Consider the following 15043-nt stretch of genomic DNA (forward strand, 5'->3'; position numbering starts at 1 on the left):
TTTTCTGATAACCCATAAGTAAAATAAATTTAACATTTTGCATGAATATGATATGGTACATAAAGGTGAACACATTAATGTTTGAAAGAATGGGTCTTTTCACTTCAAGTATGGAACTTGTAAATTATAATTTGAGATACTAATCTGTAATCAGGACTTAGAAACAGATGATCAAATCATTCGGGAATCATATTGTATGGCATTTCTGTGAAAAAATTAAACAAAAATATAAGCCTTAAAAGCTTGGAATTCGCTAGATGACTTCTAACCATGTCAATTATAGGCCATAGAGGAAGAATGATGACACTAAGAAAACACAACTGCAAATAAAAGGTTTTGGCAAATGCTTTCTGTATGCAAAAGGAGATAGAGATTTATTAGCTAGACCAGCAATTATTCCACAAAGAGAACATAAATTCCCTATGTAAATGAAATATATTAAATATTCATGTTTCCTGAGGAAAGCAAGTGCCAGTGTTTGATGATGGTATCAGTTACATCAATCAGGGTTTGCCTCTGCAGAACAATTTGGATTATCTGGAAACCAAAACCTGTAGTTGAAGTGTATTTTTTTTTACCTATACTCCCAAGTATGTGTGGGCTAATTATCTCTTTTGTGGAAGATCACATGGATCACAAAGAAATTTCCTAAAATAATTTAATTTTAAAATAACTGTAAATTAGCAGAAAGTTGCAAAAATAGTACAAAGATATTTTGTGTACCTTAACCCAGTTTCTCCCTAATGGTAATATCTCATGTGACTGTAGTACAAAATCAAAACCAGGGAACTGACATTGGTTCAACCAGCAGGCACTTTTTTTTGCTTTTGCCTGTTTTAAAAGCACTTGTGTGTGTGTGTGTGTATGTGTGTGTGTGTGTTGAGCTATTCAATTTCATTACCATGTAGAAATTCATGTAGTCTTTACCAAAATAGAGATATAGGACTGTTTCACAAAGGTTCCCCACAATGACCCATATGCCCTTTAACAGTCACATCCCATCTATCTTGTAATCCTTACTCAAACTGAAGTGCTCCACACCTGAAAATCACTAATCTGTTCTCCAGTTTTATAATTTTATGACTTTGAAACTTAAATAAATGAAATCATACAGTATGAGGGTACTTCAAAAAGCTAATGGAAAATGAAATGAAAAGATAAGGCTTGCATATTCTACCTATTATGAATAGAACTACTATGAAAAATTGATTACAGGACTTGGTGTGAACACAAATTTTCATTTCTCTGAGATTACAATTATGGGGTTGTATGACAAGTTTATGTTTAGCATTTAAAGAAACTGTTAAACTATTTTGCAGAGTAACTGCACACTGTATTTTCCCACCAGCAATGTATGAAAGATTTAGTGTCTCTGCATCCTTGCCAGAATATAGTATTGTCGTTTTTTATGGTAACTATTCTGTGTGTAGTGGTATCATTGTGGTTTTAATTTCCCTAATGGATAATGATGTTGAATAAATTCTCATGTACTTAGTTAGAACTTGCCTACTCCTTTTTGGGGGGAAATGTTCACACTTTTTACCCACTGTCCAATTGGATTCTTTCTTTCTTTACTGTAGAGCATCTCTCTTTTCTCATCTATGAATTGTGCATTTGGTGTCATGTCTAAGAATTCTTCAGTTGGCTCTAGAACCTAATATTTTCTTTCAAATGTTATGTGGTTTTATGTTTCACATTTAACTCTATGATATATTTTGAATAAATTTTAATATGGGACACGAGGTTTACGTTGAATATTTTGTCCTAGGGATGTACAATTGCTCCACTATCACTTGTTGGAAAACATTCTTTCTTCATTGAAATGAGTTTCAACCTTTGTCAAAAATCAACCGGCTGAACTTGTGTGGACAATCTAATCTATGTGTCTATCTTTCTTCCAGTATCATGCTATATTGATCTCTCTCTCTCTCTCTCTCTCTCTCTCTCTCTCAAGATATATATATATATATATGACGGGGGTAGAATGATTCTTCCCACTTCATTATGGTTTCTCAAAATCGTTTTAGCTATTCTTGTTCTTTTTCCTTTCCAGAAATATTTTAGGATACGGTTTCTATATCTACAAGAAAATCTCCCTGGAATTTTAATTGAAACTGGGTCAAACCTAGAGATAAATTTAAGGAGGAATGATATCCTTACTATATTGAGTCTCCTAATCCATGAACAGAGTATATTTATCCTTTTATAAGAACTTAGATTTCTTTAATCATTTTGTAGGTTTTACGATGCAAGGTTGGTATATGTTTTGTGGGATTCATATCTAAGCTTTTCTTTATAGGCAATTCCAAGTGAGTGTTTTTAACTGTGGTTTCTAGTTGTTCTTCATTAGTATACAGAAATACAATTGAAGTTGGTATATTCATTTCACATCCTTGATGAAGTCACTGGTTTTAGGAGTTTTCTGGTATATTCCTTGGGATTTTGTATACAGACTGTCATGTCATCTGCAAACAGGGCAGGCTTCATTTCTTCCTTTTCAATCTACATGCTTATATTTTGTCTTCCTGCCTTATTGTTATAGTGTCCAGCAATACTTTGCATGAAGGTAGGCAACCTTGCCTTAATCCTGTTTGTAGAGGAAATGTAGCATGAGTAAATTTTTCTGAAAAATCAAAGGTCTATATCTACATTCATTTTTATTTTATTTTTTAAAATGTGGATGTACAGGTATTCTAGCACTGGTTGTTGAAAAACCTACATTTTTCTCTTTGGATCAACTTTGCTATTTTGTCAAAGATCAGTCCACTGGAGTCCTGCTTGTCCTTTGCACTTGGATCTCTGGTGGCCATTTCCAGTTCAGGGAGCTGCCAAAGGTCCTAGGAATAAGGGCAACTGTGAACATGTGGAAGCAGAATAAACAGCATACATTCAGCTGCTGAGGAGAGGGGCCTGCAGGGGACAAGGTAGCTGTCTCTGTGGAAGAAACTGGTTAGATGTCTGCTTTTCATATTGTGGAGAATTATCTGAGGCAGGTTGTTGATGATCAGTTGATAATTCTGTGTCATTCTCATATGCTTAGTCTTATTTTAGTGTTTTTATGTTTCCATCGAATATTTTTAAGATATACAAATTATTTCTCTTCTATTATTTTTTCTTTTTCCTATGGAAAACACTGGCTTCAGTCTTCTTAAAATTAATGTAGCCATACAGCTTCTATTGACGTTAAAACTCATGCTTTAAATTTTTTGTAGTTTTTCTGGTTCTCAGAGGGTTAAGAATCTTTATTCATAAATCCATAGAAACAAATCAGGACAAAAATAGATACCTAAAATCCCTAGATTATAGCTGGAACTCATAGTCAACTGCTTCTCCTATGGACCCAGACCCCAATTTAACATACATGGAATATAGTCTATTTAGAAGAATATTTAAATCTTTAAATTTACATATGCATTCCATTTTTCTATAAAGTAGAAAAAACAATTTCAGTCATGTTGATGGCTAGGACTTCTTAAATTTGACAAAATATTGTATTTTGTTTGTTGACAAGGCAAAAAAACAGAATTTGATTGTTCACAGGACAGGAGCAATAGTTACAGGTTATCGTTTGCTTACTCTTTTAGAGAATATGGCAAAGTGAGTGATTAGCTTGCTCTGCTGCAAAGGGTTTTCTTGCTTGCTTATATTTGTTTCTGGCTTGGATGACGTCAGCAAAAAGAAGTTTTAATAGAATAGAAAACGTTCAGGCACATTGCAAATGCCAGAGGACTTTTTTTGGGATAACCTCGAACAAGATGTCAACATCTGTGGAGCAGTTCTTTACTGGTGTCTCTTCTGGAATGCTGCAGAAAAACAAACCTGCTGTTTAATTCAAATCTAGCCCCAAAGGTCAATATTCCTGAGCTCACAGGAGAAAACTCGAGTGAGAAGAAAGTGTACATATTAACTGGAGAGTTAGAAATAAGGAAATAAGTGAGAAAGGATGAATATAAAGTCAATTTAAATAATCTTCAATAATCTACTGAGTTACAAGTCTAAATGGCCAAAATCCCTATTAAAACTGTTTTGTTCCTAAAGGAGACTGAATTCCTTCTTTCAGGCTTTTCATATAGTAGTTACGTACATTTTAAAACATGGTATGCATTGTATAAGGAGGGCCTGGGAAACACAATTTGTTTTTCCTTATGAAAAATATGGCAGATTTTATGAATTTGTGTGTCATCCTTGCACAGGGGCCATGCTAATCTCTGAATCAATATAATTTTAGTATATGTGCTGCCAACATCAGTGCTGAAAAGTGTTCAATAACCTTTCATTCCCTGCAATTATTTTGGCTAAGTTGCTACAATCTATGGTTTTAAGAAACATGCATTCTCTAAAACAGTATTTTTCCTCTGTCATTTAGTCTTATTCTACCCAAATAAAATATGCAAATATGCAGAAACATTTTTATGACTCAGCTTACTAAAACCTGTATATTTTGGAATTATTTTAATTGTTATAATATAATTAAAATTTCTTGATTCTTCTTTTACAAACTAGAATTGTATTTGGATAACTCCCTAATGTATCAAAGCACATACTAATTTTCAAGTCTATTTAGTTTATAATGATGTCATGCTTAACAGTTTTATGGCTAGTCTGACACACTGAATGCAAGAAGGCCAAGGGACTTGCCCAAAATTTTACTATATGAGTCGGGGAGGAGGCGTGGAATAGAGCTTGAGTCCTTGCACAAGGACTTACTTATTAATGAAATCAGTATCTAAAATCTTTAAAGGTACATAAAAGGATCTGTCTATTTAGAAAGCAAATTCCTTTGACCACTTAGATGGTCACTGGGACTTCATTATTAAATAGGCTCCTTTAAGTTAACAAACTGCCTAATTTACAAAGTGATCTGCAATCAGAAAAATATATTACTGTGATATCTTAATTTACTGAGAACCAAAAAGCCTATGGAATATTCCTGATATTTAGAGGGAATGGTTCTACATGAAGTTATTTAGATAATGTTTAATCGAAGAGAACTAGAAAGAATGCAGCCCCAATCCAGGAATCTCAGGTTTGAGTAACATTCCTGTCACTAAGAAGATGGTTGTACTCTCCAGAGTCTGACAGAAAAAATTACAAATGTTAACAAATGTACATACCATAGGCATATATGAGCTTCATTTATATATTCCTTCCAACTCTAAAACCCCATGTCTGATAATATATGTGACTAACTTCTTCTACTTAGCACCACATATTCAAAGATCATATCAGTATGTTATTCACTTTTGTGACTGAATAACATTCCACCATATGTACCACATTTTGTTCGGCCATTCACCAGGTGACAGATACTTGAGTTCTACCATCTGGCTATTTGAATTATGCTGTTATAAACATTCATATACTAGGTTTTATACAGACATGCTTTATTTCTCTTTGCTGTATGCCTAGGAGTAAAATAGCTTGGTCATATGATAACTACAGTCTTAACTTTTTGAGAAATATAAAAAATTTTCTAAATTGTTGTATTTGGGTACTAGAACTTCATGACGATATGTGTTTATATATTCATAAGGGATAATGGGTCTTTTCTTGTGTCTTTGGTTTTGGTTTCAGGGTATTGCTGGCCTCATACAATAAGCTGGGAAGAGTACCTTCTGTTTTCAAGAAAAATTTATGAAGGATTGATATTATTTCTATAAGCATAAAGCTGAATTCTTCAGTGAAGCTATATGAGCCAAAATTTCTTTACAAGGAATTTTCAATTTTACAGTAAATCTCCTTTTTTAATCATAGGTCTTTCAGATCTTCTATTTCTTCTTGAATCTGTTTTATTAGTTTGCCTTGTAGGAACCAGTTCATTTCATCTTAACTAATTTGTTATCACACAATTACAAGTATTATCTTAAAATTGCTTTTATATTTATGTGAGTAGTAATGTCCTCTTTATGTCCTCTTTTGTTCCTGATGTTATCAATTAGAGTAATCCCTTTTTTTACTGATCACTCTAGATAAAGGTCACTTTTTTATATATATATATCTTTGCAGGCAGAGTTAGAGAGTGAGAGAGAGAGAGACAGAGAGAAAGGTCTTCCTTCCGTTGGTTCACCTCCACAAATGGCCACTACGGCCGGCACGCTGCACTGATCCGAAGCCAGGAGCCAGGTGCTTCCTCCTGGTCTCCCATGGGGTGCAGGGCCCAAGCACTTGGGCCATCCTCCACTGCACTCCCGGGCCACAGCAGAGAGCTGGACTGGAAGAGGGGCAACCAGGACTAGTACCCAGCACCCCAACCAGGACTAGAACCCGGGGTGCCAATGCTGCAGGCAGAGGATTAGCCTAGTGAGCCAGGGTGCCGGCCAAAGGTCACTTTTTTTAATCTTCAAAGAACCAACTCTTGGTTTCATTAATTTTCTCTATTATTTTTCTATTCTCTATTTAATTTACTTATTCTATAATCTATTCCTTCTTTCTGCTTGCTTTGAGTTGTTCGCTTGTTTCTTAAAGCAGAAGGTTGTTACTGTTGTAAGCTCTTATTTTTCAATATATGCATTTATAATAAATTTACTTCTAATCATTGCCTTTTCTGCATTTCATTAATGTTCTATTTTTGTATTTATTAACCTCAAATTATCTTCTAATTTTCCTGTGATTTCTTCTTTGACCCCTAAGCTATTTAGTATTATATTGTTTAACTGCCACACATTTGTGAATCTCCCAAACTTCCTTGTATTATTGATTCATAATTTCATTTCACTTAGGCCAGAGAAGACACTTTGAATAATTTCAATGCTTTTAAATTGACTGACACATATTTGATGGGCTAACACACAGTCTATCTTGGATAATATTCTATGCACACTTAAGAATGTGTAGTTTCATATTTTTGAGTGGAATATTCTGCAGGTGTTTGTTAGATCTAATTGGAAGGGAAGTTTCCCTTCCCTTTCTTTCTTAAAAGTTTGTTTGTTTCAAAGGTAGAAAGGGGCAGAGTTCACCTATCTGCTGGTTCACTTCTCAAATGCCTACAAGAGAGAGTAGGGGCAGGACTAGGCCGAAGCCAATAGCCAGGAATTCCATCCAAGTCTTCCATGGAGCTGGCAGGGACCCAAGTACTTGAGTCATCTTCTGCTGCCTCCCCAGGATATGCATTAGCAGCATGCTGGATAAAAAGCAGAGGTGGGACTCTATCCCAGGCAACCCAATAAGGGGTAAGGGCAACCAAAGCAGTGGCTTAACCCACTGCACCATAATGCCAATCCTCTTATGTCCCTTTCTTTGTTTATCTTCTAATTGCTGAATCCATTATTGAAAGTTGAGTACTGAAGTCTCCAAACAATATTGCTGAACCATTTTTCCAGTTTTGTTTTTATTTCATATATTTTGTTGTTAAGGGCATATATGTTTATAATTACTATATATTCTTCAGGAAGTGAACTTTTATCACTGTAAAATGTTTTATTTATCTCTAGCAAAAATTTCTATTTTTTTAAAAAATACTTTGAAAGTCAGAGTTACAGAAAGAGAAGGAGTGAAAGATCTCATATCTGTTGGTTCACTTCCCAAATGACTATAACAGCCAGAATTGAGCCAGGCTGAAGCCAGGAGCTTCACCTGGGTATCCCACATGGGTGGCAGGGGTCCAAACACTTGGGCCATCTTTCACTGTTTTTCTCAGGCCATTAGCTGGGAGCTTTTGCATTAGCAGGGAGCTGGACCAGAAGTAAAAAAGCTGGGACATAAACCTATTTGGGGTACCAGCATTGCAAGTGGTGCTTTACCTGCAATGTCAATCCCTTATATTTGTTTAATCTGATGATACCACAGCTACTTCAGATCTCTATTGATGACTGCATGATATAACTATTCCTATATATTTATTTCAAACTTACACGTGCTTTTTAATTAAAAGTCTCTTATAGACAACATATAATTGGGCCATGGTTTTCATCCATTCTGCCAATTTCAATCTTGTAATTAATGTGTTCAATTCAGGGGGCTGGCATTGTAGTGTAGTGAGTTCAGCTGCTGCCTGTGATGCCTGCATCCCATATGGGCACCAGTTCTTGTCCCGGCTGCTCCACTTCTAATCCAGTTCCCTGCTAATGTGCCTGGGAAAACAGCAGAAGATGGCCCAGATCCTTGGATCCCTGCACCCATTTGGGAGACCTAGAAGAAGCTCCTGGCTCCTGGCTTCAGCCTTGCTCAGTCCCAGCCATTGTGGCCATTTAGGGAGTGAACCAGTGGATGGAAGACTGATCTCTCTCTTTCTCTCTCCCCCCTTCCCTCCTTCCTTCCCTCTCTCCATCCCTGTAACTCTGCCTTTCAAACAAATAAAATCTTTAAAAAAGATTTAATCCACTTATTTAATATAATTACTGATAAGATAGAATTTATATTTGAAATTTTGCTATTTGTTTTCTAGGTGTCTTTTTTCCCATGTATTAATACCTTCTTTTGTTTAAATAGATAGTCTAGTGTACCATGGTAATTCCCTTGTCATTAATTCAGGCTGGGTCAAGCCAAAGCCAGGAGCCAAGAATTTTATGTATTTATTTGAAAGGCATAGAGATCAAGAGAGATATATATATTTCACCTACTCCTTCACTCCCCAAATGCTTGCAACAGCTGGAAATGGGCAAGGCTGAAGTCAGGTGCCAGGTCTTCCACATGGGTGGCAGAAATCCAACTACTTGAGCCATCATCTGCTGCCTCACAGGGTATGCATTACCAGGAAGTTATATTGGAAGGACTCAAACCCAAGGACTCTGATATTGGGTACAGGTGTCCCTAGCGGTGCACCAAATGCGTGCCCTTAATTAACTATAGATTTTTAAAGTAATTTTCCTACTGTCTGATTTAGTGATGACAATTAGCATCTGAATTTATAGCTATTCAGTTCAGATTAATGTAAGTTTATGTTAATTTCAATAGTTTACATTTTGATTCTACATAGCTCCATTTCCTCTCTTATGCTGTTTTCATGCCAAGTATATCTTTAGACATAATATGCCCATCAACACAGATTTACATTTTTATAGCTTTTATTTTTTGATTCAATTTTTAATTAAATTATTTGAGAGGCAGAGAGACAGGCAAGCTGACTGAGACAGAGAGTTCCTATCTGCTGGTTTACTTCCCAGATACCCATAATGGTGAGGGCAGAAGCCAAGAGCTGTGACCTCAACCTAGGTATCCCATGTGGGTGGCAGGAACCCAACTACTTGAACCATCACTGCTACCTCCCAGGGTCTGCATCAGTAGGAACCTGGAATCAGGAGCTGGAGGATTTAAAAAAAAAGAAAGAAAGAAAAGAAAGCTGGGCCGGCTCTGTGGCGCAGTAGGTTAATCCTCTGCCTGCGGCACCAGCATCCCATATGGGCGCCAGTTCTAGTTCTGGCTGCTCCTCTTCTGATCCAGCTCTCTGCTGTGGCCTGGGAAAGCAGTAAAAGATGGCCCAAGTACTTGGGCCCCTGCAGCCATGGGGGAGACATGGAGGAAGCTCCTGGCTCTTGGCTCTTGGCTCCTGGCTCTTAGCTTCGGATCGGTGCAGCTCCGGCCGTTGCGACCACCTGGGGAGTGAACCAATGGATGGAAGTCCTCTCTCTCTGTCTCTCCCTCTCACTGTCTGTAACTCTACCTGTCAAATAAATAAATAAAATTTTTTTAAAAAGGAAAGCTGAATTTTTTAAACAATATATTATACACATCAATTCTAAAAAGCAGAATCTCTTTCTCCAGGGTTTGTTGTTGTTGTTTATAGTTGTTCTTGTTGTTTATTTAGTGTTTTGGGGGGGAAAGAAATTCTGTAAAGTCTGTATTCTTTGTTGTGTGTGGCCACTGAAGACTCTGATTGGTTAACAGTCTGCTCAAGAGTTTTGCAGAAGGACAAAGCACACCTTTAATGCCCAGTCAAGGAGCAGACATGTCTAACTATTCGATTTCTGCTTCACAGGCTGAAAGTCAGCCACAGGTGAATGCTTAAGGTCTTCTCAGTATCTTTCCAGAGCATGTTACACAGCCCTGGTTTTCCTGGTTCCCAGAAATATGTTGTAGATTTTTCAAAGTCTCTGCAGACATTTCATTCATCAGCTTTTCTTTTTAAGCTTTAGGTTAGCTTTGTGTTTGCCCCAACTATTATCTTATACCTCAGGCAGCAATGAAGTTAAGCAACCAGCTCTAAAATTTTCAGCAAATACTGCTGCAGTTAAAAAAAAAAAAAGAATTTCCCCCATCGGCCAAGTAACATCAGCCTTGCAAGGGAACTACAGGGAACTTTTCCAGGGAACTACCAGACAAGTCAAAATGACAATATACTGAGAATAAGGTTTTGAAGGAGTTCCATCCCTGTTCTGCCTCCTCTTATGCCTGCCAGGCTGCTGGTTTTCATCATGACTGTGAACTGTTTGTTTTCAAGGTTACCATGGGAACCACAGAGAGGGGAAAGCAATGGGGCAAGTTACAGTGTTCTGAAGTTCACAATTCTTAACAAGAGTCAGCCATTTTTTGAATAAATTCTTCCTGGATGGCTGCAAGACTCTTGTCAATTTCCAGACTTCTGAAAAAGTGGATTTTGACATTTTCCCTGGATTTCTCCTTCCTTTTATGGTGTTGAGAACTGTGATAAATCCTTAATCCTCCAATTTGCTGATATGACCTGCTATCTGAGACTTTTACAAGCAGGTATTCTTGGAGCCTAAGCAAATAGGAACTGAATCTATACCATTTCTAGAAGAAAACTAATCATATTCTAAAATAAAAACTGTCATTTTTGGAAACTTACAATTAAGCAATGAAGAACTGAGTTCTATCAAGAACTCAGGGGAAAGGCATTTGGTCTAGCAATTAAAATGCTTGTTAGGATTCCTGCATCCCATATGAGAGTGTCTGGGTTTGATCCCTATCTCTAGCTCCTGATTCCAGCTTCCCGCTAATGCTGATCAAGGGAGGGAGTGATGAAAGCTCAAGTAATTGGGTTCCTGCCATCCGCGTGGGAGATCTGGATTGAATATCCAGCTCCTGCCTTCCTTCAACCTGACCCAGATCCAGCAATTTTGGGCATTTGTGGGAGTGACCCAACATACGAGACTGCCATCTCTCTCTCTAGCTCTGAGATAAATAATTAAAAAAAAAAATAAGCTTTAGGGGCCAGCACTGTGGAATAGCAGGTAAAGCCACTGCCTGTGATGCTGGCATCCCATATGGCTGCTGGTTTGAGAAGCAGCTGCTCCACTTCTGATCCAGCTTTCTGCTAATGTGCCTGGGAAAACAATGGAGAATGGCCCAAGTACTTGGGCCCATGAACCCACATGGGAGACCTGGATGAAGCTCCGGGCTTCTGGCTTCAGCCTGGCCCAGCACCAGCCATTGTGTCCATTTTGGGAGTGAACCTGCAGATGGAAGACCTCTCTGTTTCTTCCCCTCTGTGTAACTTTGACTTACAAGTAAATTAATTAATTAATTAAAAAAAAACTTTAAGCAAAAGAAATAACTCAGAACTCTGACAATTCAGTTTCTAGTTCTATCCATCTTACCTTCCTTTAATTTCCGTATAATAATTTGAATTAATTTTTGATACCTATCTTTAAAGCACAAAGTCTAATTTAATTAGTGGCTCAGCAGAGTAAGAGACAAAAAATGTATTAATTAAAAGATCAAGATAATAATCTAGGAATTTCATTAATGGAAGCTACTCATATGTAAGTATGAAAAAATATCTTCCAATCAAAAGTAATATCCTAATATAAATTTACCCAGATTTCATTTGATAGAAAGTTCTTATTCATCTCATATTTATAAGCATCAATTACACTTTTTCATACATGTGATAGAAGAGATTCTGAGATGTTAAGAATAATATGCCATTATACAAATCTAATAAAAGCTGTGGACTCTCAAGGAAAATGAACACATACAAAGGGTTTTCAAAATGTCCATGGAAAATGTGTATTATGAAAAAACTATGCATGGATTTAAAACACTTTCTGCACTAAAATAAACCTGTAAGCTTATAAACTTAATCTGAATCTCTTAATTCAACTTTCCACGAACTTTTTGAAGTACTCTTGTTTATAATTTCAGGATATTATTGGATATTCAGTACCCTGCAATTCAAAAACTTCATATTGAACAAAATAATTTTGACTTTGATGGCAAAAATAGCAAACAGACATTCAAATAATTAGAATACCTCCTCTTGAGTGAAGCAATGAGAATTTAAAGTGTTAAACACATAGTGGGGGCTGGTGCTGAAGCGCAGGAGTTTAACATCCTGGCCAGCAGGTTAACCACCTTCCTCTTGGTGGGAGGCAGGGCTCAACTTCCTACTATGGAAACTAAATGGGATCAGATCCTTCCTTTCCCTGCCCACTAGGCAACAACACTCTGCTCCTGGCTTTGAATCTGGAATCAACAACACAAAGAAGCCAGGAATAACCAAAATTAGCAGAAGGCTGAGAGATTAGGGGAATATAATTGTTATGTGCAAAACTGTGAAGATTAATAAATGGGAGAAGATTTACTACATAGGCTATGGAGAGTGATTTACAGAGAGGGGAGCTTGAATCTACTGAGATTTTCAACTCTGCTAATAGAGAAATAAAAATTAGCATAACAGAAATCACTGCAAAAATGGTAGCATGTAGAAAGTCAGATATCATCAAGTGCTGATGAGGGTGTGAGGAAAAGGACAACCATGGGTGGGAGAGCAGTTTGCCAGTTAACCTAAGAAAGTACGTATGTGTGGGGCTGGCCCTGTGGCATAGGGGGTAAAGCCGCTGCCTGCAGTGCCGGCATCCCATATGAGCGCCGGTTTGAGTCCTGGCTGCTCCATTTCCAATCTAGCTCTCTGCTACGGCCTGAGAAAGCAATGGAAGATGGCCCAAGTCCTTGGGCCCCTGCACCTGCATGGGAGACCTGGAAGAAGCTCCTGGATCCTGGCTTCAGATAGGTGTAGCTCCGGCCATTGTGGCCAACTGGGGAGTGAACCAGCAGATGGAAGACCTCTCTCTCCCTCTCTCTCCCTTCCCCCTCCCTCCCTCCCTCCCTCTCTCTGTCTCTCTCTCTCTGTCTCTCTCTCTCTCTGCCTCTCCTCTCTCTGTGTAACTCTTTCAAGTAAATAAATAAAAACCATTCTATTGGGGCCCATGCTGTGGTGTAGCAGGTAAAGCTGCCCCCCTGCAGTGCCATATGGTTGCTGGTTAGAGTCCCAGCTGCTCTACTTCTAATCCAGCTCCTTGATGATGCACCTGGGAAAGCAGCAGCAGATGGCCCTAGTCCTTGGACCCCCGGAATCATGTGGGAGACCCAGAAGAAGCTCCTGGCTCCTGGGTTAGGCCTTGCCCAGCCCTGGCCATTGCAGCCATTTGGGGAGTGAACCAGAGAATGGAAGAGCGATTGACTGATCTCCGTCTCTCTCTGCCTGTGCCTCTCTGTAACTCTGGCTTTCAAAACAAATAAATAATTTTAAAAAATCCTATAAATAATCATTGGGAACTATTAAAATGTAAGTCCCTTAAGGATAGCCACTTTTTTTAAAAAAAAATTTGTCCTATATTACAATTATCTATCCAAATAAATAATATATGGTAAGTTTCCAAGTGATGCTTTATGAAACTTATTTCACTCAATAATATATCTGAATAAATTGAACTAAATATTGAAGTAATGAGAGATATCAAATAAACCACAAAGTGAAAAATAAAATAGTAAAATGAAATAGAAAATGAAAGAATAAAGAATAAAATAGATTTTAAATTAGCTTCAGAGACTGGCTTATTTTAGTAGAGAATGTAATAGTAAATATAGATATTTCTAAATATTTTTATTTGAACATATTGACTACTTTTTACTGTGCTGTATTTCACCTCAAAACTGTTGCCTCCTAATACAGTATCTCAAAATCAATTTCTTCCTAATACAGCATCTCTTTCTATGCTTAGCCATGAGTGAGGGCACTTTTGAACTCTAACAATTTATAAATGGATTGGAAGAGCACAGGTGATTTGTTTTTTTGCCCATAGTTACTAGAAAAGAGCTGAAAGTGGTTGGTTTTGGCAGCAGGTGGTGGGGAGAAGCCTTGTTCAAAGAGACTGTATATAATGAAATAGATTTCTATGTATTCCATATATCATACATCTTATAATAAAATTTGTCCTAGTTAGAATAAATTAATCTAGTGTGAAGATGAGCAATACAGGTTATGGGAACTCCACCACAAAAAAAAAAAGGTGGAGGTGGTACAGATGAAGTTTTGATTCTGTTTCTGGTTAACTTTAGTGAGTCATTGGGCTGAAGATGGAAAAACTATGTGCCATAAAATTAAAGGGCCAATTGCATATTTTTACTTGAATAACACTGAACTTTGATCAGAATCAGATAACATCATGAGTAGTATTAAAAACGCAACTAGATATAATTTAATTTCTATAGGCTGTGGCCCTATCATACAGGATGGATATGAAAATATGGGATTCTATCACATTCAAAATGGTTTGAGAGTATGAAGGATCAATGGAATGCCTTGGCCTTCTCTTCAGAATAGGACTTGAAAGGATTTATATAGTCAAAGCTATAACTTCAGTGATAGGCTCCCAGTCATTATCTTAAGTAAAGATAGGACTTAAAACAGGGATACTAACTGTGTGCCAAGCTCCCTCTCCAAGTTTAGAGTCTAACTTCCTGATTAGGTGCAAATGAACACAGGTTCAGACTCACATTCTGGGTCTATAGATCCAGAGATCTGCCTAAAGAAATCTGTCAATAAATAACCACAGGCAAACAAAAAGGTGATTAATTATCTCCCCCAAAGCGTATTTAGCTTGGAGAGATTTAGGAATAGGTATCATGAGCTAAATCAAATCTCTGGTACTAATAATTTTGGGTTAAGGAATAAGATATGAGTATTTATTTTATTATTTGTAACAATGCCCAAGAGAATCTGGCCTATATTACTCCAATTTAATATAGGTAATTGAGTAACTAATTTAGACTTAATTATAAATTGGAATCTTACTAAGTTTATAAGCAGTATTAGAACATTCCGGGGGAAATAAAGGCTCAACACATCCGTACGTTCAATGAATTT

At 37.2% G+C, this 15043-nt stretch overlaps 1 protein-coding gene and 1 pseudogene across 1 annotated transcript in view; both read right to left on the reverse strand.

Moving 5' to 3' along the window:
* CASK (calcium/calmodulin dependent serine protein kinase) overlaps window positions 1-15043 on the reverse strand; it is a 368265-nt gene that overhangs the window by 277946 nt on the left and 75276 nt on the right.
* LOC127485017 (U6 spliceosomal RNA) lies at window positions 4149-4249 on the reverse strand (annotated as a pseudogene).

This window comes from Oryctolagus cuniculus, chromosome X (assembly GCF_964237555.1).
Source record: "Oryctolagus cuniculus chromosome X, mOryCun1.1, whole genome shotgun sequence".
Lineage (NCBI taxonomy): Eukaryota > Metazoa > Chordata > Mammalia > Lagomorpha > Leporidae > Oryctolagus > Oryctolagus cuniculus.